Raw genomic sequence first — 10,706 nt, 5'->3', positions numbered from 1 at the left:
TTGACTCTCCGACTCACTCCACTCCATATATTGAGTTTCGGGGAGAAAAAAATCAGAGAGAAGATCATCGCGTTTTACGATACGAGCCGCCGCCAAGCCCTAAAACCTCTCGGGAGGGCTGATCTGGAGTCCGTTCGGGGCTCCGGAGAGGGGAATCCGTCGCCATCGTCATCATCATCCTCCATCACCAATTTCATGATGCTCACCGCCGTTGTGCGTGAGTAATTCCATCGTAGGCTTGCTGGAGCGGTGATGGGTTGGATGAGATTTATCATGTAATCGAGTTAGTTTTGTTAGGGTTTGATCCCTAGTATCCATTCATGTTCTGAGATTGATGTTGCTATGACTTTGCTATGCTTAATGCTTGTCACTAGGGCCCGAGTGCCATGATTTCAGATCTGAACCTATTATGTTTTCATCAATATATGAGTGAGTTCTTGATCCTATCTTGCAAGTCTATAGTCACCTATTATGTGTTATGATCCGTTAACCCTGAAGTGACAATAATCGGGATACTTACCGGTGATGACCGTAGTTTGAGGAGTTCATGTATTCACTATGTGTTAATGCTTTGTTCCGGTTCTCTATTAAAAGGAGGCCTTAATATCCCTTAGTTTCCGTAAGGACCCCGCTGCCATGGGAGGGTAGGACAAAAGATGTCATGCAAGTTCTTTTCCATAAGCACGTATGACTATATTCGGAATACATGCCTACATTATCAATGAACTGGAGCTAGTTCTGTGTCACCCTAGGTTATGATCTGTTACATGATGAACCGCATCCGGCATAATTCTCCATCACCGATCCATTGCCTACGAGCTTTCCATATATTGTTCTTCGCTTATTTACTTTCTCCGTTGCTATTGCTATCATCACTACAAAATACCAAAAACACTACTTTTGCTACTGTTACCTTTTGCTACCGTTACCACTACTATCATATTACTTTGCTACTAAATACTTTGCTGCAGATATTAAGTTTCCAGGTGTGGTTGAATTGACAACTCAGCTGCTAATACTTGAGAATATTCTTTGGCTCCCCTTGTGTCGAATCAATAAATTTGGGTTGAATACTCTACCCTCGAAAACTGTTGCGATCCCCTATACTTGTGGGTTATCAAGACTATTTTCTGGCGCCGTTGCCGGGGAGCATAGCTCTATTCTTTGAGTCACTTGGGATTATATCTGCTTATCATTATGAAGAACTTGAGAGATCCAAAAACCAAGATCTATCCCTCAACTACGAGGGAGGTAAGGAACTGCCATCTAGCTCTGCACTTGATTCACCTTCTGTTATGAGTAAGTTTGCGACACCTACACCTGCTTCTGCTATTCATTCTGATATGTCGCATGTTATTGATGATGCCACTTCTGCTATGCATGATACTTATGATGAAACTACCTCTATGCCTGATACTACTATGCCACTTAGTGATTTCTTGATGAACAACTTGCTAGGGCTAGAGAGATTGAAAATATTGAATCTGATGATACTGATGAAAGTGATGATGAAGAATCACTTGTTATTCCTAAGGGTTATGTTTTTGATCAAGAAGCTTCTTTAGCTATTTTAGCTTGCAAAAATAGAAATGAACTCAAAAGGTTATTAGCTAAATGGAGTAAGCAATCTCTAAATGCTAGAATGAAACCTGACCCTGCTTTTGCTACTTCACCTATCTTTGTTACTGATAAGGATTATGAATTCTCTGTTGATCCTGATATAATTACTTTGGTTGAATCTGATCCTTTTCATGGCTATGAATCTGAAACTGTTGTGGCACATCTTACTAAATTAAATGATATAGCTACCCCTGTTCACTAATGATGAGAGAACTCGTTACTTTTATATCCTTAAAATATTTTCCGTTCTCATTAAAGGGTGATGCTAAGATATGGTTTAATTCTCTTGATCCTGGTTGTGTGCGTAGTCCCCAGGATATGATTTATTACTTCTCTGTTAAATATTTCCCTGCTCATAAGAAACAAGCTGCTTTAAGGGATATATATATTTTGTGCAATTAAGAAGAGAGTCTCCCGCTTTCTGCGGAGGCTTCTCTAATTACTTAATGCTTTGCTGATCATCCTCTTAAGAAAAATGAAATACTTGATATCTTTTATAATGGACTAACCGATGCTTCCAGAGATTACCTGGATAGTTGTGCTGGTTCTGTTTTCAGGGAAAGAACACCGGATGAAGCTGAAATTCTATTGAATAATATGTTGACAAATGAAAATAATTGGACACCCGGAGCCAATTCCTGAGCCTATTCCTAAACCAACTCCGAAGAAGAGGGGTATTCTATTTCTCAGTCCTGAAGATATGCAAGAGGCAAAGAAATCTATGAAAGAAAAAGGTATTAAAGCTGAAGATGTTAAGAATTTACCTCCTATTGAAGAAATACATGGTCTTAATTTACCACCTGTTGAAGAAACATATAATCTTAATTTACCTATTGAAGAAACTCATGGTCTTGATAACCCGACACAGGTAGTAAAGGTAAATTCTCTCTATAGATATGATAAAGCTTGAATCCCATTTACTAAGTTTGCTAGCCCATGCTTAGATGAGTTTGATAAATTTATGGCTAAGCAAGAAGATTTAATGCTTATTTTGGTAGACAATTGAAATACAATTCAAATATGCTTGAACACTTGGGTGATTATATGGCTAATGTAAAGGTGAACTTAAACTTATTAGTAAACATGCTTCTATGGTTACCACTCAAGTAGAACAAGTACTTAAAGCTCAAAATGATTTGCTCAATGAATTGAATAGTAAGATAATGAGTATGTTAGAGTGGCTACTAGAACTGGTAGAATGACTCAGGAACCTTTGTATCCTGAAGGCCACCCTAAGAGAATTGAGCAAGATTCTCAGAGAAATAATATAGATGCACCTAGTTCTTCTAAAAAGAAGAAAAAGAAAAATGATAGGACTTTGCATGCTTCTAGTGATCCTATTGTTGAAACACCTGAGAATCCAAATGATATTTCTATTTCTGATGCTGAAACTCAATCTGGTAATGAACCTGAAACTAGTGATAATGTTAATGATAATGTTCATAATGATGCTCAACCTAGTAATGATAATGACATAGAAATTGAACCTGCTGTTGATCTTGATAACCCACAATCAAAGAATCAACGTTATGATAAGAAAGACTTTGTTGCTAGGAAACATGGTAAAGAAAGAGAACCATGGGTTCAGAAACCCATGCCTTTTCCTCCCAAACCATCCAAGAAAAAGGATGATGAGGATTTTGAGCGCTTTGCTGAAATGATTAGACCTATCTTTTTGCGTATGCGATTAACTGATATGCTCAAAACCAATCCTTATGCTAAGTACATGAAAGATATTATTACAAATAAAAGAAAGATACCGGAAGCTGAAATTTCCACCATGCTTGCTAATTATACTTTTAAGGGTGGAATACCAAAGAAACTTGGAGATCCAGGAGTACCCACTATACCATGCTCCATTAAAAGAAACTATGTTAAAACTGCTTTATGTGATCTTGGAGCCGGTGTTAGTGTTATGCCTCTCTCTTTATATCATAGACTTGATTTGAATAAGTTGACACCTACTGAAATATCTTTGCAAATGGCTGATAAATCAACTGCTATACCTGTCGGTATTTGTGAGGATGTGCCTGTTGGTAGTTGCAAACGTTACTATTTTAAAGACTTTGTTATTCTTGATATTCCCGAGGACGATAGTATGTCTATTATTCTTGGAAGACCCTTTTTGAATACTGCAGGGGCTGTTATTGATTGCACTAAAGGCAATGTCACTTTTCATGTTAATGGTAATGAGCATACGGTACACTTTCCGAGGAAACAACCTCAAGTTCATAGTATCAACTCTATTGGAAAAATTCCATCGATTATATTTGGAGGTTTTGAATTTCCTCTTCCTACTGTCAAGAAGAAATATGATATTCTTATTATTGGGGATGTGCATATCCCCGTTGAGGTAACATAGTGTTATTCAAAATTTCTCCGGTTCCATGTTATTCGGAATGAGTTCGTTAACAAGACTTGATCAACCTTGTTAGTGGATTCCTTTTGATGATCATGAGATGGATGAAACTAGAAGGCACAACCTTCTGTACCCCACTTTTACTTTCTGTTATTTATATTAAATAAAATAAAAATAAATATTTTTCTGTCTGTTATCTGATTATCCGTGCAATATAAAAATACCTCGAAAATAAAAGTTCTCCAAATGCCCTGAAAATTTAAATATGATTTTTTCTAGAATATTTGAGGATTTATGGAACTGAGAACACACCAGGGGGGGTCAACCACCTGCCCACGAGGGTGGAGGGCGCGCCCCCTGCCTCATGGGCCCACGGTGGCCCTCCTCCACTATTCCTGCACCCACACACTTCATCTTCCTCCCACAAACACGAATAACCAGCTCAAGCACGAGTTCTAGCTCATCTTGCTGCCATTTTCGATCTCCTTGCTCAAAGCACCTCTCACAAAACTGCTTGGGGAGATTGTTCCTTGGTATGTGACTCCTCCATTGGTCCAATTAGTTTTTGTTCTAGTGCTTTATTCATTGCAAATTTTTGCTGCTTAGGTGACCCTGTTCTTGAGCTTGCATGTCAAATTTATATGGTCAAAAGTAGTTTTGATGCATGATATAGGCCCTAGGCACTTGTAGGAGTAGTTGCTATCAATATTATTGAGTTTGGTTTACTTTTATTTTGAAGTTACTAAAAATTTCAGAATTTTTCAGAAAATGATGAGGAGACTTTTGAGGGGCTCATCGAGCCAAAGCTCGAAGGAAAAGGCACGAAAGCCTAAGTATAATCTGCCTCGCACCGCGGAGGTTCGGGCGTGTGAATGGCCTTCCGAGGATTTCTTGAGAGCAGCCGGGATTTATGAAGATTTTCATGAATTGGCGCATAATGCAGGCCTCACCGCTTTCCTCCACGACCAATGCGATCAGTATCTCTTACTCACAAATACCTTTGTGCAAAACTTTCATTTTCATTCTAGGAACTCACCACCTACGGTGGAGTTTCATTTATATGATGAGCATAAGGAGATGTCACTTTATGATTTTTGTCAGATTTGTTTAGTCCCTTTTGAGGGCAAGACAGAAGAACCACATCATGATGATGTGGAGGGGTTTATTGATACTATCACTGTAGGGGAAACAAGGAAGGTTTCCGATGCACGAATCACTAGCATACATTTTCCTGTTTTACGTTACTTTGCATTATTTGCTAGTCGTTGCTTAATTGGTCGCGGAAACTGTGGAAACCTTAGTATCCCTGATATTATTATTTTGCTCCAGTTTATACAGTGATACACTTTTAGTATGGGCGGCATTATTGCCAAACGGTTAAGTCTGAACCGTACCAAGGGCCCCATCTTTGGAGGCATCTATGCTTCACGCCTAGCTGCACATTTTAACATACCTATTAGGCATTCTGAGAAGGAAGAAAAAGTCTGCCTCGTGTTTATTTAGATTATAAAAGTATGGTGGCACATGATTTTATTGTTAAGAATAGGGAAGGAGACTTAAATATCAATTGTTCTTTAACAAACATCATCCTGAGACTATTACCCTGCCTGCTCCTTCTTTGTTTGATTTATCTGTAGGCACGTACCTTGTTCCGTTGAAGGCTATTCATGCCTACCGGAACCCTGCACCAGCTGAGGAGCCAGAGCCGGAACCACAAATTGATCCTTCACGACAGTCTAATTACCAGTGGGATCCGGAGATGATTGTCAGCCAGTGGCAAGAGTCTTCCTCTTTCTTCTCAGTACGACCCCAACTATTATTATGGATATCCGCCAGGCCAGCCGTGGCCATAGACCAACTTAGGCCAAAAGCCTAAGCTTGGGGGAGTACGTATTTCCCACCGACATTACATTTATGTCTCACACACTCATTGCTAGATGTCGGTGCTCATACTTTTTCATTGTATCATCCATGCTAGTTTATTTCCTTTTTATGCTTTCTTCTTGTGTGTTTAATAAACCTTAAGAAAAACCAAAAAAATTAGTTGTAGCTTTTAATAGTTTAATTTCCATGCTTGTAGTAGTAATTAAAAAGAAAACCCAAAAAGATTTCCTGTTCTTCTTTTGCTTGTTGGGAGCTTTCCCGTGTAAATAGTTTTATTTCTTTTCTTTTCTTTGGGGGTCGATAGGAGAAGACCATGATTAAATTGTTGAAGTGGCTCTTATATGCATTATTGTTTATCTGACAAAAGAGCCCATATTGCCTTGTCTTCTCCTGTTTATTGAATGCTGTGCAGATTCCAGCTTAGTCCAATGCACGTGCACTATTATTATTATTCACATCGTTCGGTCGTGCAAGTGAAAGGCAATTATGACGATATATGATGGACTGACTGAGATGAGAAAAGCTGGTATGAACTCGACCTCTTTTGTTTTTGTAAATATGATTAGTTCATCGTTCCTGATTCAGCCTATTATGAATAAACATGTTTGCAATGACAACTAGAGATCATAGTTTCTTATGCCATGCTTGATTAGCTATGAGTTATAATGGTTTACCTTGCGTGCCAACATGCTATTAAAATGGTTATGATGTGGTATGATAGGGTGGTATCCTCCTCTGAATGATTTAAGTGACTTGACTTGGCACATGTTCACGCATGTAGTTGAAACAAAATCAACATAGCCTTCACGATATTTATGTTCATGGTGGATTATATCCTACTCATGCTTGCATTCGGTGTTGATTAATTTTAATGCATGTTCATGACTGTTGTCGCTCTCTAGCTGGTCGCTTCCCAGTCTTTTGCTAGCCTTCACCTGTACTAAGCGGGAATACTGCTTGTGCATCCAAACTCCTTAAACCCCAAAGTTATTCCACATGAGTCCACTATACCTACCTATATACGGTATCTACCTGCCGTTCCAAGTAAATTTGTATGTGCCAAACTCTAAACCTTCAAATAAATATCCTGTTTTGTATGCTCGAATAGCTCATGTATCAACTAGGGCTGTCTGTATCTTCCATGTTAGGCGGGTTATTCTCAAGAGGAGTGGACTCCGCTCCTCACTCACGAGATAAATGGCTGGTCACCGGGATGCCCAGTCCCATGCTTTATGCAAACTAAATCAAAATAATTGCAAACAAAACTCCCCCTGGGACTCTTGTTAGTTGGAGGCACTCGTTGTTTCGAGAAGCCATGGATTGATGCTTGTTGGTGGAAGGGGGAGTATAAACTTTACCATTCTGTTTGGGAACCGCCTATAATGTGTGTAGCATGGAAGATATCGCCATCTCTTGGTTGTTATGTTGACAATGAAAGTATACCGCTCAAAATATTATTCACCTCTGTTTCAAAACCGAGCTCTGGCACCTCTACAAATCCCTGCTTCCCTCTGCGAAGGGCCTATCTATTTACTTTTATGCTGAGTCATCATCCTCTTATTAAAAAGCACCAGTTGGAGAGCACCACTGTCATTTGCATTCATTACTGTTAGTTTACATTGAGTATGACTTGACTGGATCTCTTTTACCATGAATTACAATGTCTAGTCAGTCCTTGGTCTTTAAAGGTGCTCTGCATTTATGTTTTGCGGTCTCAGAAAGGGCTAGCGAGATACCATCTTGTTATATCATATTATGATTGTTTTGAGAAAGTGTTGTCATCCGAGATTTATTATTATGGCTCGCTAGTTGATTATGCTATTGATATGAGTAAACTTGAGACCTATGCGTTATTGCGAATGTGGTTAGTTATAATCTTTGCTGAAAACTTGAATGCTGGCTTTACATATTTACAACAACAAGAGCAAACAGAGTTTGTAAAAGTTTTTCTTTATCACTTTCAGTTTGTCAACTGAATTGCTTGAGGACAAGCAAAGGTTTAAGCTTGGGGGAGTTGATACGTCTCCAACGTATCTACTTTTCCAAACACTTTTGCCCTTGTTTTGGACTCTAACTTGCATGATTTGAATGGAACTAACCCGGACTGACGCTGTTTTCAGCAGAATTACCATGGTGTTATTTATGTGCAAGAGCAAACGTTCTCGGAATGACCTGAAACTTCACGGAGCACTTTTCAGAAAATAAGAAAAATACTGCCAAAGATGAAGGCCAGGGGGGCCCACCGTCTCTCCACGAGGGTGGGGGCCTGCCCCCCTAGGGTGCGCCCCCCTACCTCGTGGGCCCCCTGTTGCCTCTCCGACTCCAACTCCACCTCCATATATTGAGTTTCGGGGAGAAAAAATAGAGAGAAGAAATCATCGCGTTTTACGATACGGAGCCACCGCCAAGCCCTAAAACCTCTCGGGAGGGCTGATCTGGAGTCCGTTCGGGGCTCCGGAGAGGGGAATCCGTCGCCATCGTCATCATCAACCATCCTCCATCACCAATTTCATGATGCTCACCGCCGTGCGTGAGTAATTCCATCGTAGGCTTGCTGGACGGTGATGGGTTGGATGGGATCTATCATGTAATCGAGTTAGTTTTGTTAGGGTTTGATCCCTAGTGTCCACTATGTTCTGAGATTGATGTTGCTATGACTTTGCTATGCTTAATGCTTGTCACTAGGGCCCGAGTGCCATGATTTCAGATCTGAACCTATTATGTTTTCATCAATATATGAGTGTTCTTGATCCTATCTTGCAAGTCTATAGTCACCTATTATGTGTTATGATCCGTTAACCCCGAAGTGACAATAATCGGGATACTTACCGGTGATGACCGTAGTTTGAGGAGTTCATGTATTCACTATGTGTTAATGCTTTGTTTTCCGGTTCTCTATTAAAAGGAGGCCTTAATATCCCTTAGTTTCCGTAAGGACCCCGCTGCCACGGGAGGGTAGGACAAAAGATGTCATGCAAGTTCTTTTCCATAAGCACGTATGACTATATTCGGAATACATGCCTACATTATATCAATGAACTGGAGCTAGTTCTGTGTCACCCTAGGTTATGACTGTTACATGATGAACCGCATCCGGCATAATTCTCCATCACTGATCCATTGCCTACGAGCTTTCCATATATTGTTCTTCGCTTATTTACTTTTCCGTTGCTATTGCTATCATCACTACAAAATACCAAAAACATTACTTTTACTACTGTTACCTTTTGCTACCGTTACCACTACTATCATATTACTTTGCTACTAAACACTTTGCTGCAGATATTAAGTTTCCAGGTGTGGTTGAATTGACAACTCAGCTGCTAATACTTGAGAATATTCTTTGGCTCCCCTTGTGTCAAATCAATAAATTTGGGTTGAATACTCTACCCTCGAAAACTGTTGCGATCCCCTATACTTGTGGGTTATCAGACACACATGTGATTTTTCAACCAACCTTAGTGCATTGGAGCATGTGCTTGTAGTTCAAATTTGAATTATGCACATAAAATGCCTAGAAAACCCAGTTAATATAAAAAGGCCAAACGAACCCCGAAAAATTCCAAGATTGAACACAACACTCCTGTTGTTCTATGTTGACACTAGAAATTTTTTGAAAGCAATAAGAGGCAACGATATTGTCCCGTCCCAAAGGTGGTACGTTCCCTATCGAAACCATCATGCTTGTTGTGAGAAGCTCTGGTTTGTGAGAAGCTTATACCCGAACCTGCCCCAAATGGGACAAAATTTTCACCATGGCATGTTGATGCCGCTCCATGATAGCATGCCAAGTTTCATGAATTTCAGACGAGTTTTGGATTTACTAGAATTTAAAAACCAGGCATCTCAACATTTTGCCGGCAATCAACAGTGCCATGGTGTTTGAATTTCATTCCCATCTCTTGCATGGGACCTAGAAATTCACCCAAGGACACACATGTGATTTTTCAACCAACTTTGGTGCATTGGAGCATGTGCTTGTAGTTCAAATTTGAATTATGCACATAAAATGCCTAGAAAACCCAGTTAATGTATAAAAAGGCCAAACAAACCCAAAAAATTCCAAGATTGAACACAACACTCCTGTTGTTCTATGTTGACACTAGAAATTTTAAAGCAATAAGAGGCAACATGGATATCGTCCCGTCCCCAAAGGTGGTACGTTCCCTATCGAAACCATCATGCTTGTTGTGAGAAGCTCTGGTTTGTGAGAAGCTTATACCCAAACCTGCCCCAAATGGGACAAAATTTTCACCATGGCATGTTGATGCCGCTCCATGATAGCATGCCAAGTTTCATGAATTTCAGACGAGTTTTGGATTTACTAGAATTTAAAAACCAGGTATCTCAACATTTTGCCGGCAATCAACAGTGCCCTGGTGTTTGAAATTCATTCCCATCTCTTGCATGGGACCTAGAAATTCACCCAAGGACACACATGTGATTTTTCAACCAACTTTAGTGCATTGGAGCATGTGCTTGTAGTTCAAATTTGAATTATGCACATAAAATGCCTAGAAAACCCAGTTAATGTATAAAAAAGGCCAAACGAACCCCGAAAAATTCATTCCCATTTCTTCCATGGGACCTAAGCATGCACTGAAGGACACAGATTTGATTTTTCAACCAATTTGTATGCACCGGAGCATGTGCATGTAGTTTAATTTTGAATTGTGCACCTGAAATGGCTAGAAAACCAGTTTAATGTATGAAATGTCCAAACGAACCCTGAATAATTCCAATTCTTTTACGACACACATACAGTTGCATGTTCACTGCAGATAAAAGGTCTAGCAATTCAAACACCGTCCATTGCCGTTGTGACCCCATTTTGTAAATCAAC

The sequence above is a fragment of the Triticum urartu genome, chromosome 2, assembly GCF_003073215.2.
Source record: "Triticum urartu cultivar G1812 chromosome 2, Tu2.1, whole genome shotgun sequence".
NCBI classification, from domain to species: domain Eukaryota; kingdom Viridiplantae; phylum Streptophyta; class Magnoliopsida; order Poales; family Poaceae; genus Triticum; species Triticum urartu.
This window is presented reverse-complemented; position numbering follows the sequence as displayed.